The 13,591-nt window shown below is 34.3% G+C and overlaps 1 protein-coding gene across 3 annotated transcripts in view; it reads left to right on the top strand.

Annotated features, from left to right (window-relative positions):
- LOC118200071 (CD151 antigen-like) overlaps window positions 1-13,591 on the top strand; it is a 192,074-nt gene that overhangs the window by 110,791 nt on the left and 67,692 nt on the right. For 2 of the 3 annotated variants that reach the window (XM_035371990.2, XM_035371992.2), the window contains exon 2: window positions 12,078-12,132. The gene's annotated coding sequence lies outside the window, so the exon portion shown is untranslated. Of the gene's footprint in view, window positions 1-11,846; window positions 11,946-12,077; window positions 12,133-13,591 lie in introns of those variants that run through there. The other variant, XM_035371991.2, reaches the window with a different exon arrangement.

Here is a 13,591-nt window from a genome sequence, read left to right on the forward strand (position 1 = left end):
CACAGTTAAATTTACGACATTTATTTTTATTATATACATTACCTAACTACATGGATATTTTTAAAATCGTGTAAAATTAACCAGAGTGCGGCTTCTTTTAAAAGTTATCACTGGGGAGTAGTTTTCATTTTGGGGCATAAGACATTTTAATTCAGATTTTCAAAGAAAGAATAACGCTATAATGTTAATGTCTAGAAAATGTACAATTTTAAATCCTTTCAAAGACTATGTGGAACTCAAAGCTCGTAATGGACTGCTACATTACTAGAAATATGGTAATATGTTTGCAAATGCAAACATAACTGCTAGACAATCATAATTTTCTCATTTTATTCTAACAACGTTACTAATAAGTGTCATCTAACTAGGAAATTTTAAACTAAAATATACTTTATGCCTTAGCCTTTTTTATACGTATCTTGGTGCAAACTGCACACTGCCATGTTCCTTTTCTGATTCTGAAAAAGTGTATCCAGATTTTAGGGACACCTTGCACATGCGTATGGAAAAAAATAAGTTATTAATAACCAAAACGGATAATAATGTTTGATAAAGGAAACGCCCTCCCTACTCTTTCAATCCGAGGGGGAAAAATAATCCAACCGCTCAAAAATAAATAATAAAAATAGTCTCAGAAAAACGTGAAAATAGCATCTAGATTTGTCGCAGTGCTGATAGGAACACAGAGCTACGTATAGGATTGTTGGAGGTATATATCATCAGATATCGGCTAATATCCAAATAGCAAATGCAGTTTAAAAAGATATGTAAATCGGGAGCTGAAGAATAAGTACGGAAATTGGGGTCTGGGAATGTCTTTTAATCGAAAATCCTTAATGACCGGCAGTTTTCATATTTCAGCTATTTCCTTTTTTTCCCTTCCCCTTCTAGTTACAAGATTGTCGATATATGAATTCCGAAGTCCAGTGCGGGGTGGGAAAAGGAAGGAAAAAAAGGAAAACGAAAACAAATCCACTGTCTTGGTGTCCAGTTTTTACGCATTAGACATAAAAAATTGTTTAATTATTCTCGGATTCTTCTTCTGTCAAATGCGCATCAGTTTTCGTTACAGAATCCTTAACGAAGACATTTTTTTCCATAGCCCGACTGCAGTTTGTCAGGATTAAATGCCCAATCCAAAGTTAACCTTTCCGTAATTCTGGACGAGTATGGATGAACAAATAGAAGAAATTCTTTTCTACATGTTCAGCGTTTAATGATTTTAAGTATGTTGTTCAAGAACATTGGGAAATTAAAAATTTTAATCTCCTGACAGCTGCAAAAAATAGTTTTGATATAGTTATTGTGAGAAAGAAATTGATGTTAATGTGGGATTAAGAAAGCAGTCATTGCCTTCCTCACCAGCGGCTTGAGCGGTAAATTCGCTGAACATTCGTGGTTTTCCGCAATGTATAAAATGGATATGAGCCAGTTTCCCTTAAAATACCTTCCACGAAGACATCCCTCTTCTTGGACAGATAGCCCCCGCGTACTATGCCAGAATCAAATAAACAAGCATTGCCCTCTTTTATTTCGCAGTTTTCATAACATCACTGCTTTTGATAGGACGAGCTGATTTTCGAAAAAAACTTTAATTTCTTTTTAAAGCAGTTAAATACTTGCACTTGTATGATACTATATGGTGAAGTGTTTATCTTATTAACTAACCCTTTAAGGATTCACTTTTTCAGTATTCATTATAAATAATATATGATCTTTGTGTTTCCGTAACATTCTGAAGTAAAATGCATCTCGCCATTGAATAGTCCTTATTTTCGTTTTTAGTCTGGGCATATTCACCTAGCCGGATTTTCAAGTATAATTTATATGCACAACAAATCTCGTTCAGAATCCTCAAAGTTTTCTTGAATAAGTACAAGTTCAATTTTTTTCTTACTAATACTTCCGTCGTTTTCACTTTTCTGAATCGGCCCATTCGGTATCTTCATTACAGCTACAGTGAAAAAAGGGTTGCCCCACCAGCGGACGAACGCGAAAGTCACTGAAAAGGTATAGTTTGAGCTGGGTTCGATTTCAGGCAAATGGGACTGCATGGACGTTTTCGTGATTTTCCCTAATGTGTAAATGCGCATAATGAGACAGTTTCCCCAAGCCCTCCATAAAGGCATCCCTCCTGTTAAGCATATAGCATTCGTGTGCTTTGCCGTTATCAAATAATCCCAAAATGAAAAAGCATCGTCTTCATCTTCTGATCATATGGATCTAAATGTCCATTGATTTCCTCAAGATCTCTTAAAAATAGAGGCCTCTTACTGCCTATTTTAAAATAGGATACACCTGCTGTGACTCCTAGGATAAAAGGTGCCTTTTGTACAATAAGAACTATTAGTTAATATTTTTTCACATATATATATGAATATCAGACAAGAATATAAGTTGAGTAATTATATAATATAACTGTATACATGCGAAAAATACCTACCTTCGTAAAAGGCTAAAAACTGTTGAAACCAAAATAGAGAAAATAAAAAAACACCGACTTCACCACAGTGTAATAAACATTATATTATAGTAGGATTAGCCGTGAATGTTCTTGCATTTTTACAGTTATATATTGAGAAGCCTGGAGCACTGCGGATATATTTGGGATTAGATACCCCAAATATATCCGTATTGCTATTTTTTACGATGGAAATACTAGTAAATGACTTGAGACTTATTATCCCGTTAGTCTTACAAACGTTAATATTTTCACGTGAAAAAATTATGAGAGCACTTGATTTAAAAATATTCATTATAACAATCATATCGTTTAAAAGTCCTTTTAAGGCTATTCCTTATTATAAAGAACAGAAGTCATAAAATAAATTAAATACGTGTAATCCCTTCCGTGTCAAGAATTAACTTGATTAGAAAAGTTTCTAAAAAACATTTTAATCAGAATAAAAGGTCTAACCAAACGAAGAATGTGCTAAAGTGAGCTCTAGGAAATGGAACAACCCTGTAGAAAATGACGAGTAGAAAATAGGAAAAGGGGAAATGCCAAATAAATGCAAAACCAAGCAAAAATATTCAAAGTAATTGGAAACTATAAAGCGAGAAACGTTAAGAGCTGAAAATCCTTCAGAAACATTTGAAAAGGCGGAAATCACGAGATGCAGAATGATTCATAAAGGAGGCAAAAGGTGAAACGAGAAACTCGTCTGTGAAAGTGAATTGAGCAAAAAAATTGAAGGAAGGGTGGGAAGATTTGTGTGAAAGATGTTTTGTGAATTTGTAGGCATCTATTTCATTTGTTTAGAGTTAAAAAGCTTGTGAGAAACTTTAACTAGAATTTCTCATTTCGCTTTGACAGGATTTTTTTGTTGTCCTGGTTAATGTTTATAACATCCGAGTTAATGTGCAGGCATAACATCCTGTCTGAAATTCTGTTTATGCTTTTAGGAACTTACATTTAATGAGAAATTTCTTTTTATCAAATATTAATAAATATTTCAAGTTTTCCCTTCCTGCTTCTTAAAAAAAATTTTTTTTTATTCTTTACTTATTGCAGTTACAAGAGGTTTTACTATTATGATTAGTCCGTGCGGTAATATAAAACGCGCTTTAATGTTTCAGATTGAATTATGCGTTTTTTGTGGCAAAGTATTCTGGCTTTATCTGCCTTAGGGTGGATGCCTTCTTGGTTAAATTCGTAATAGAAACTAGCTCCCATTCGTATAACACACGCGGAAAAACCCCAGAAATCTTGTGCAAATATCACACTAGTGGTTGGAGTTACCTTTCAAAATTTTGTGTGTCTTTTTGCTACTTTTGCTATATTTTGTGCCTTGCCATATTAAAAATAACATGTAATCTAAACTCTTGTTTTAACTAGACGCTCAAGAAGTGAGCTAAAGTTTGAACTGTGTGAATATAAATGTGGTTCGATTTGGAATTATTTCAGAGTTTACTCACGCCAAGCATTTTTTAGCCTTGCGCTGTCTTGCTCAAATATATTTATGCGGCGTAAGAAGTGATATAGTTGCGTTCTTTGCCAGCTTTTAGGCATATATTCTTCATCCACATTCAAAACTCAGGAGACTTGTTCTGGTTGAAAGCAAATTTTGTGGAATATCTCATTATAATATCGCTTTTCCCCCATGTGTAACGTGCATACGAGCCAGTTTCCCTTAGAAAGTCCTCCACGAAGGCATGCCTCCCCTTTGGCAGATAGCTCTAGTGTTCTTTGCCGTAATCTCAATAAACCAAATCATTATAATATCGCAAGCTAATCATGTTCTAAAGAAATCAGTGTCTTGATTTCCTTTATTTAATGACATAATGTTCATAAGAGTATTAAATAGTGCTCAAAATTTTAATACAAAATAACTCACGGAATTTCGACTATGAAGTCTCGCATCCCCTCCCCCCAAGACTTGGCGAACAAATAGCTTAAGAATCGCTGCGCTACTTATGAAACAACTGTTTTCCTAACCTGGAAGAAAGGGAAGTATTGGATTTTATGACATTTTAGGCAGGAAAGAGCATTACCCCACGGTACATTTCTCGTAAGCAACTCTTGCTCCCAGCTTTTTGGAAATGCTTGAATCACAAGACGTCACTTTCTGAATGAATGAAAATACAGATATCTTATCTGAAACACTGTGACTTTTCGCTAAGAGGCTACGTGAAGTCAGGGGTATCCAAGGTCAGTCAACTTTTTTAATATTTTTTTAAAGAAGCTCTCCTGCGGTATGTATCAAATATCTGTGATGAAATATTTTGTATGCTGCTCATGTGACTTTGCTTGTCTCCAGATGATATTCAACAAAGATGGCTGCCACATTCAGCTTTTATTATAAAGGTCTCATACTCTTGTTTGGCTGTAATTATATTTAAGGAATTTTATCAAGCACATTTTCTCCATCTTCGAATGAGTTTATTTATTTCAATATACATTTTTTTTAATATATATTGAAATTTGCAACATCCTGAACAAATGTTTTAAAAGTGTATTGACGTTACGGTCACCTTTAATGTTTCCGCTCATTTTCTGAAAACTTAAGTTGTCACTAATTTCGCCCTTATAAATTTCGGCATCGCAGTCTGTGATTCTGGTTGTGCGGATGAAGTCGTCTTATTCAGAGTGTGCACCAGTTTTTGAAAACTGAATGACATACGTAGTCTTAAAAATGAATTAAGATAATTTCATGATCTCGGGAAATGTTTTAATTCTTGGTAATAAAAAGTCTTAAGAACATATCCTGGGGAAACGGGTTCTCGAAAAAGAAACCCTAGTTTCTGTTTGTTTCAGCAGCATGGTTGGTTAATTAACTGATAATGGGACGTTCACTTGGTTTGTTAATTAATTGATTAAGGAAAAGTACGGAGGGCTATTCTGCCTAACAGAGGGATGATTTCAGTAGAGGCTTTCTGAGGGAAACTGGTTTATGTTTGTTACCCATTTAGAAAATCACGAAACTCTCACGCATCCAGCCGCTTTCGTCGTAAGCTGCACCTTGGGCGAGCTACCAGTACTCCAACAGCTTTACGTCTGCTTTACTGCACTTAGCCACTGGTAATTTAACAGTATAATGTAATGTAGTTTGTATAATGTAAATAAGTGCAGGTAGATACAGGGTGATCAGCGAATAAGCCCTGATTTCAAAATTAAATATCTCTACAACAAAGATCGATAGAATTATGCGGTAAACTGTACGTTTATTAGCAAAACTGTAAAAATGGTGTACAAAAGTTAAAAAAATTTAGTTATAAAAATCGTTAACAGATGGTGCTCTAATCGCAATGACCTATCAATAGCCTTTAAAAATGTGCTTTGAATTCGAAAGTGATCAGTACGACTGTTGGCTAGTGAAATAAAGGCTAGTGTAGAAAGTGAAATAATGTATTCCCATTGAACAACGTGTTTTTTTTTTTTTTTTTTTTTTTTTTTTTTTTTTTTTTCTGGAATTTCACTAATTAGAACACAGTCTTACGGCAACACATCGCAGTTTTCAAAACCGATTCAATGTTCCAGTTGGACCCGATGTGAAAACCATTCGCATGCTCTTCGCGAAATTTGAACGGACTGGCAGCGTGGCTGATGATCGAAAGGGAAATGTTGGGCCTAGGCAAACTGTAGTCACTCCTGAAAATGCAGCCAAAGTTTCTGGAATTGTTCAGCAAACTCCTAGGAAAAGCATCCGACGGATGGCATCAGAGACAGGTTTGAAGTACACAAGCACGCAAATAATATTAAAAAATAGCCTACGGCTGTTTCCATACAAAATCCAAAGTCATCAGGCCATACCCATGAAAGCTGTGCAACAAAGGGTATGTATGCGCCAGAGGCATTATCGGACCACTTTTCGTACGAGAAACGATAACTACTGAACGTTATGTTACAATTTTGAAACGATTTGTCAGCACTCAACTAGCATTAGAGGATCGACTAGGTATCGACTGGTTCCTGCAAGATGGGGCTCGACCACATCGAACAAACAAAGTTTTTCACTTTCTTCATGAATACTTTGGGAATAGAGTAATTGCGTTAGATTATCCTCAATTTACTGACACAGGAATAGCTTGGCCTCCATATTCTCCCGATCTGAGTCCTTGTGACTTCTTTCTGTGGGGCACATTGAAAGACGCTGTCTATCGAAACAATCCTGCTACTCTAGATAAGCTTGAATCGTTGATTGGTGTTGCAAGCGATTCCATTTCCGTCGAGACATTGCAAGACGTGATGTCAAATTTCATTCTTCGTTTACGCCACCTCATTGTTTCGAACGGTGAACATTTTGAAAAATTGTATTTTGATTGCAAAGGCTGCTTCACTTTATTGTTTTTTTACTCCTTTCAGAGAAAGAGTTTTCAGTGCAGAGCGCTATCTGTTAACGATTTTCGTAACTAAATTTTCTAAACTTTTGTACACCATTTTTACAGTTTTGCTAATGAACGTACAGTTTACGCATAATTCTATCGATATTTGTTGTAGAGATATTTAATTTTGAAATCAGAGCTTATTCGCTGATCATCCTGTAGTATTACTTATATCAGTTTGCCGTGTAATACTTACGTCGTCCTTGTTTTCGTAACTGAAATTTGCACACTTCGCCATTCGTTTTTCTTAAACGCTTTATGAAGCACAACAGTTTATGCAAAGTCTTCGTTTCAGGAATAAGCTGTTGTGTATTTTCAAAAGCTCCTACTGTCTAGATTTAAATGGTATTTTAATTCTGTGTAATTGCGAAAATAAGTATATAAGTTATAATTGTATAATAGGGAAAACAAAAAAATTTAAATTTATAACATTTAGTAAGATATACATCATGTGCGTATAATGACTTTTTAGGACACCTTTAAAATTACCCAAAGAGTTATAGTTTTTGCGTTTTTACAAAAATTGTGAGGATTTAAACTAAAAACATATTACAACCGCACCCAGGAAAAAAAATGCATTTTTAAAATAAAGAAAATTTTTATAGCTGTATGCCGTTGGCTTTTCTACATCACATTCAAAAAAACAGAGCTCTAAATCTTTGTCTTGATGCACTTTATCCCCCTCCCCCCCCCCGAAAAAAATCTTTTTTGATTCACTGATATTTTGAAATATATATATATATATATATATATATATATATATATATAATGACTTCTTTACTGTGGGATTTGTAAGCTTACCAACAACTCTGAGTAGTTGTCAGCTGTACTGGGTTAGTAATCTCATGCTTCTCTAAAGTCTTGAACTCTCCCTTCAAAAAAATTTCTTGAGGCAAGAATGCTTTCCAACATAAATAAATCTCTAACTGTACCACACCCTGTATTCGTAAAGTGCTATTCAATATACCGCAGCAAAGCTGTAAATGACATTCAGCAAGCGGGGCGTTTCACAGAAGAGTGGAAATGTTCGTACACTCATTGCAAAAATATCCTCTGATGCGATTCTTTGGGGCCACTTTTTGTATTTTATTGATGCAAATTGACCGCAGATGTATTGAGTGATGGCTCAAGTTTTAGTGGAAATACTTCTTCACACCGGTTTCGGTCCAAGAGTGTTGCACATTGCAATGAGATTCGGCGTGGGGTGTTGTCCTCCAAAGGCACTTGAACCAATTTTGATCAGTCGCAGCATCTGGGAGTCAGTCACCGGTCAAGCATAAACACTCTCTATTTCAATGGCCTTCGATTGGACGGGTTTTCTTTCATGGCTGACACTGACACAGATTATACTCTTTTCCACTAGACGAGTGTGTGGTCAATAAACTCAAGTCTTTTGATTCCCTCATCCAAAGCGTTCTTACAAAAATCTTTATTTGCATCTTGTTGGGGAAATTTAGATCTGTCACGCTGCAAAAAAAATAGGAATTCCTTAGCTCTTTAAGCATATTTTGATTGTAAGCCTTTTATTTGATAGCTAAATAATTAACTTAATAATTAATGATTTGTGTTGGTGAAATACGTATGCAAAAGAAATATACACGTGGGAAAAACATTTTACATATGCGCATATTTTTGGAGATTATTATAAGTACTTGAAATGACGAAGTACGTCTGGGAGACTGTTACGAAAACGCCTGATGATCGCTTCTAATATTATAAATCAGAAAGCTCGAGTTATCTCGTTAATCGAATATCAAATCTTTGTACTATCCTACGTATCTAATTTAAACAATCTTTACTTTCGATCTAGATCTGAATGCTGCGGTTTTGGTTCACTGAGTTTCCAAATCGCGGCATAACAGCCTTTTGTTTTAAACTGCATTATGTATTAGATTTGTATCCATAAATTCTCTATTGGTCAATTTTTTATAACCTTTTCTGTACCGCTAGAATAATTTTATCTAAAGTTATACATAAATAGTTCAACTCGTATGAACGCCTTTTGAATTCTTCCGTGCGTGAAAGAAAATTGTAAACAAAGTATGTAAAAGTGCTGTCTGGAACTAGTTATGTAACACTTTCTTCAGCGTTCCTCGATGGTACTGAGAATGCTTTTGATCTCTTTGAAGAACATGTTTTATGGGAAGGAAGAAATAGAAACGAAATTGAATGTTTTTGTATGTATGTAAGTACAATACGTAGTTTATTTCTGAGAGCCGTAAAAGAAATCTTCGAGCACTGAAATGTTTTTAACAGATTTTCTGTGTTATTATTTGGGCCGTTTAGTCTGAATTTATTTTTTAAATACCTTTTTCAATCACTTTCTTTTTTTATATCGCCCCAAATCGCACCTAGGGAGTCAGTTTCGTGTTATCCAGTGTATTATGAAGTAAATGAATAATTAATGAGTAAAAATTAGAACTTCAGGCGAAGCTTTGAATGATGAAGCTGGAAAAAAAAGTGTTATGTTTCTTTAAGGCGTAATTAAAACGATTCTTTAATGATCTTTTCTTAAAAGATAAATAAAAAAAAGATAAGATTCTTTCTTAAAAGATAAGATTCTTGAAAGACTAAACTGACCGAATAATAAAATCGCCCAAAAATTCTGGTAGATCCATTTTGCATTGGAGAAACTGCCAACTATGTGCATTGCCTCACTTACAAGTGCATTAATTATGTCCCTTGAGCTCTGTTACCTGTGACCGACAAATAAGACTGCTGAAAATTGGTAGTTCGACCTAAATTTTAATCCGGGTGAATGAGTTAGCTACATGGCGTTTTCATGGTTTTAGGCATTATGACGTGAATATGAGCCATTTTTCCCTCAGTAAGTCCTCTACGAAGGCATCCACCTTAGCTTTCAGTTAAAACTGGAATGGAGCTTAGGCATAGATTTCTTGTGAGCTTTGCTCTTTTTTGCATACGTCAACTATGCAAATTAAGCGTAGGGTGAATTAATCAGTTTTATCTAAAGAAGAATAATTTGTTTATTAGGAAACAATGGTAAAATTTTTATTACAAAATCATCAGCGTTAAAACTGTCTAAGGGAAATAAAGATATTTGTAACAACATGCAGATGCTATCGTAGTATTTGAAATTTGTTTTTTCTAATTCACAATATATAAACATACTGCAATAGAAATGAAGTTTTGTATGACATTTTGCGTGAGTTTAAACTCAATGATTTTGTTCAAGTTCTAAATATTGTTCTTTTATTATAACTTTTCTCCATTTCTAATGCTGTTTATTTTTCTGTTATTTACAGTTTGCTCTTTTTGTGTTGAATAATGAATTAATTTACAAAATCATTTGAATTTATTCTCTAGATCAAACGCTTGAAAATACGGATAAATAGTTAATAATATTTTTCTGTTGATTATAAAATGGCTCTTTCCTGCGCGTTTTTAGCTGCCTGCGTGATTTTAAACTTTGATTTTTGCCACATGAACCGGGATTTTGAATTAACCATGAATGTCGTTTCGTCATTACATCGGTAAGTAGGGAGTTAAAACTGCAATACAATCCAGTCTCTTTCAAGGCTTATCGGATGTTTCTGTGATTATTTTGTGGTGCAGAATTGGTAAAAAAAGGGGGAAATCTTCAACCATTTACAAAAGAAATCTTTCTTTCTGAACAAATCATAACTTGTCATGACTGACCCTAAGGGGTTTAGTTTTGATTGTTTATGGCAAATCACTGGATATTTATCTGCCTAAGGGAGAGATGCCTTCATGGAGGACTTTTTAAGGAAAACTGTCTCATAATCATGCTTTGCATGGGGAAAACTGTCCATGCAGCCGGCCCGTTCGCTGGGATTCAAATATCAGACTGAACTACCGGCGTTCAGCGACTTTATCCACTCAGCCGTTAGTGGGGCTTTCATGTACGGGGAAATCACGCAAGCATAATCGGAAATTATCAGATTCTGTACAATCAGCGGATAATTTTTGCTTCCTTAAAATTGTTTTAACAGTGTACTGGTAAAAAGAGGCATTACCTATAACACTGAGATTTTATAAGTACATAGTTTCTATGCTGTAGGTTTATATAATGTATTTTTACACTAAAGAATAGGAAAAATTTATCGAGAATATAAGAAGGAATAAATAAATTTATCAAGTAGGATGTGTTTATAGACACTGAAGATTGTGTCATTTATCTGTAAGGAAAAAATCCTGTCTTCCGGTAGCTTCATCTGTATTTCCAAGCATGATACAAAACAGTAATAATGTTATGCATGTTATTAACATGAAACTCTAAAAAGAAGAACTTTTGTAATGGATTTATGTATATTTTAAAACAAATGGCAAAATGGATCTGCACGCATTTTACCCATTCATGATATAAGCAATTTTTTTTCCTCAATGTTTTCAATATATCTAAGCTTCGCGGCTCGTGTGCAAGATATTAAACTGCTTGAAACTCAAAGTTTTAATAGTTACAGAAGAAAAAAAAATGAGGGGGGGGACTATAAACGGAGGTCCACATTTCAAATCTGCCTTATTCAAGCGTCATTTATACTGAAAAATTTGAAGTATGTTACCCTGCTTAGGCCTTTTAATATCGTCACATTTAAACAAAAGAAAATCTTTGCGGAGGAAAAAAAGGCTACTTTAATGGCTGCTTAAAAAGTCGTGCGCTAGTTTAAAATTAAAAATATACATAATGCTAGAAAAAGGAAAGCAGGAATTGGTATTGAAGAAAACGCATAACATTTTCTTCCTTAAATATAAAATACAACATAATGTAGCTAATTTTTTAAATAAAATTAAAGGAAAAATTTTTCCAAAAAATTCAGCGTAAGCAGGTTTTTATAAATTCATTTCTTCCACTGAGAAATTATCCACAACTAGAAATTTGCTGCTCTGAACATCAGCCTACCTCACTAAAATTTTTGCACGAGTTCAATATAATCCCGCTAGAATGGGAATCGTAACTGTTTTAGAATGTGAACTTAAATAACCATCAGATAAATCCCGCATCTGCAGGTATTCCTGTGCGCGCCATCTATCGGCATCCAGGCAAGGTCTCTTGACTGAAGTCTGTGCTCAGACCGGAAATCTTTTCTAGTCAATCGGCGGCCACCTTCGAAAGGTGATTTTCCTCTCGCCTATTCAGGGTTGGTGTTTTTCGACTTGACTTTCAAACGATTGGAATTTCTGATATTGTTATTGTGTTGTGCATGTGTATACAGGAGCTATCTGAGAGTTTAATGCTAAAATTTTTTTGTTCTCCTCTCTTCCTAATTTAGGACGTTTGAAGTGGGCATTCAGTACTTCTGACTCTGGATTACATTTTCTGATCCGGTAAGTGAATATTTACATAGTTACTTTCTTTTGCCTATTTAACTTTACGCCCCCCCCCTCCCCTATGTCTTCCATTTTTCAGCTAGCAATAAATAAGTGCTCTACAAGACTGGGATCTGGAAGATGTTTTTGAACATCCAACTAACGCATCTTTTCATCGGTGATGCTTAGGATGCTCGTTTTATTGATTTGTTTTCACTTGGGCAAATCCGGAGCACTTTTGTGAGAGGAATAACAGGTTCTATCAACAATCATTAACAGTACTTTCCATCAGCAGCTTTTTAAATATTAAATTTCTGAGAATGAATCATTTGCCATATGTGAGAATGTGATGATTGATTAACACAATATAAAACCTGTTGCCTTTCAGTATCATTTTTATTTTACCTTACTAGTGCGGATAAATCAAACGTAATTCGTCATGAAAGAACAAAAAAGAATTTTGATTCTTTTTCGACAAAGAGATGTTGCGTTAAATGCTAAATGAAGCTAAATGCAAGCTTTTAGCGTTAAAATGTGAACATTTTCTGAACAACTCCACGTGTAGGTATGTTTGATACCGCAGTTATCTTTTGTCGGCTCTGTTGAGAGCTAAGGTCTTCAGTTTTCTTATCGATTTAAGTTTTCTTTGTAGCTACTTCAGGTTGCAGAAAAGAAGACTTTTACTCTTAAATTATCTGCTGCTCCTTTTAATTGAAAAAATACAATTTTAGCTATATAAAGTCATTTTGAAACTTAATTTTTGATTCATATGATATTTCTAAAAGTGTTAATTTAAAGTGTATGTGATGATTAGATTCTTAGTGTTGTTTGATATCCTCTAATGTCGAGAATAATCACTACATACTTTATCAAACCTGTTTATTAAACGTTTTATGTACAATCTCTTAATTACAGCAATCCTTGTTAGTAAACTACTCACCTCATCATAGCTTCATTCATGCCCTAGTTTCTTGATTTCTCTATTACGTCGGCAAACAGAAAGGTAGAATATTTTATACAATAAATTTTAATACAAACAGGAGCTTTTTCAGTTCATTTCAGAAATAATATAACCGCCAAACAGAATACGCTTTGCAGTTGAATAGAATGATTCATCTTGTAGAAATATGTAGTTATATGAATTTTAACACAAAAAATTTTAATTTAAGCAGGGGCGATTTGTTAACTTCATTTCAGAGATAACGGAAGCATTAACTAGATTACTCTTTGCAACTAGCAGGACGATTCGTCCTGTAGCAGTAAGTTAGTTTAACTGGTTTGCAGAGTACTTGTAAGCATTATTGTATTAAATATACTTGCAATTATAGCTTCATAATACTGGAAGTTTGTTGAACAAAGTATTACAACTCAAAACACTTCCAAAAACTATCATTTTATCTGTTTAATTCTTATAAAGACAACTCAATTGTATTTTGTGAGCTGCAGAGTTTTATACTCTTTGTATGCAAAGTTGAGT

The sequence above is a fragment of the Stegodyphus dumicola genome, chromosome X2 (assembly GCF_044657685.1).
Source record: "Stegodyphus dumicola isolate Sdum_Otavi_A_Nest chromosome X2, ASM4465768v1".
Lineage (NCBI taxonomy): Eukaryota > Metazoa > Arthropoda > Arachnida > Araneae > Eresidae > Stegodyphus > Stegodyphus dumicola.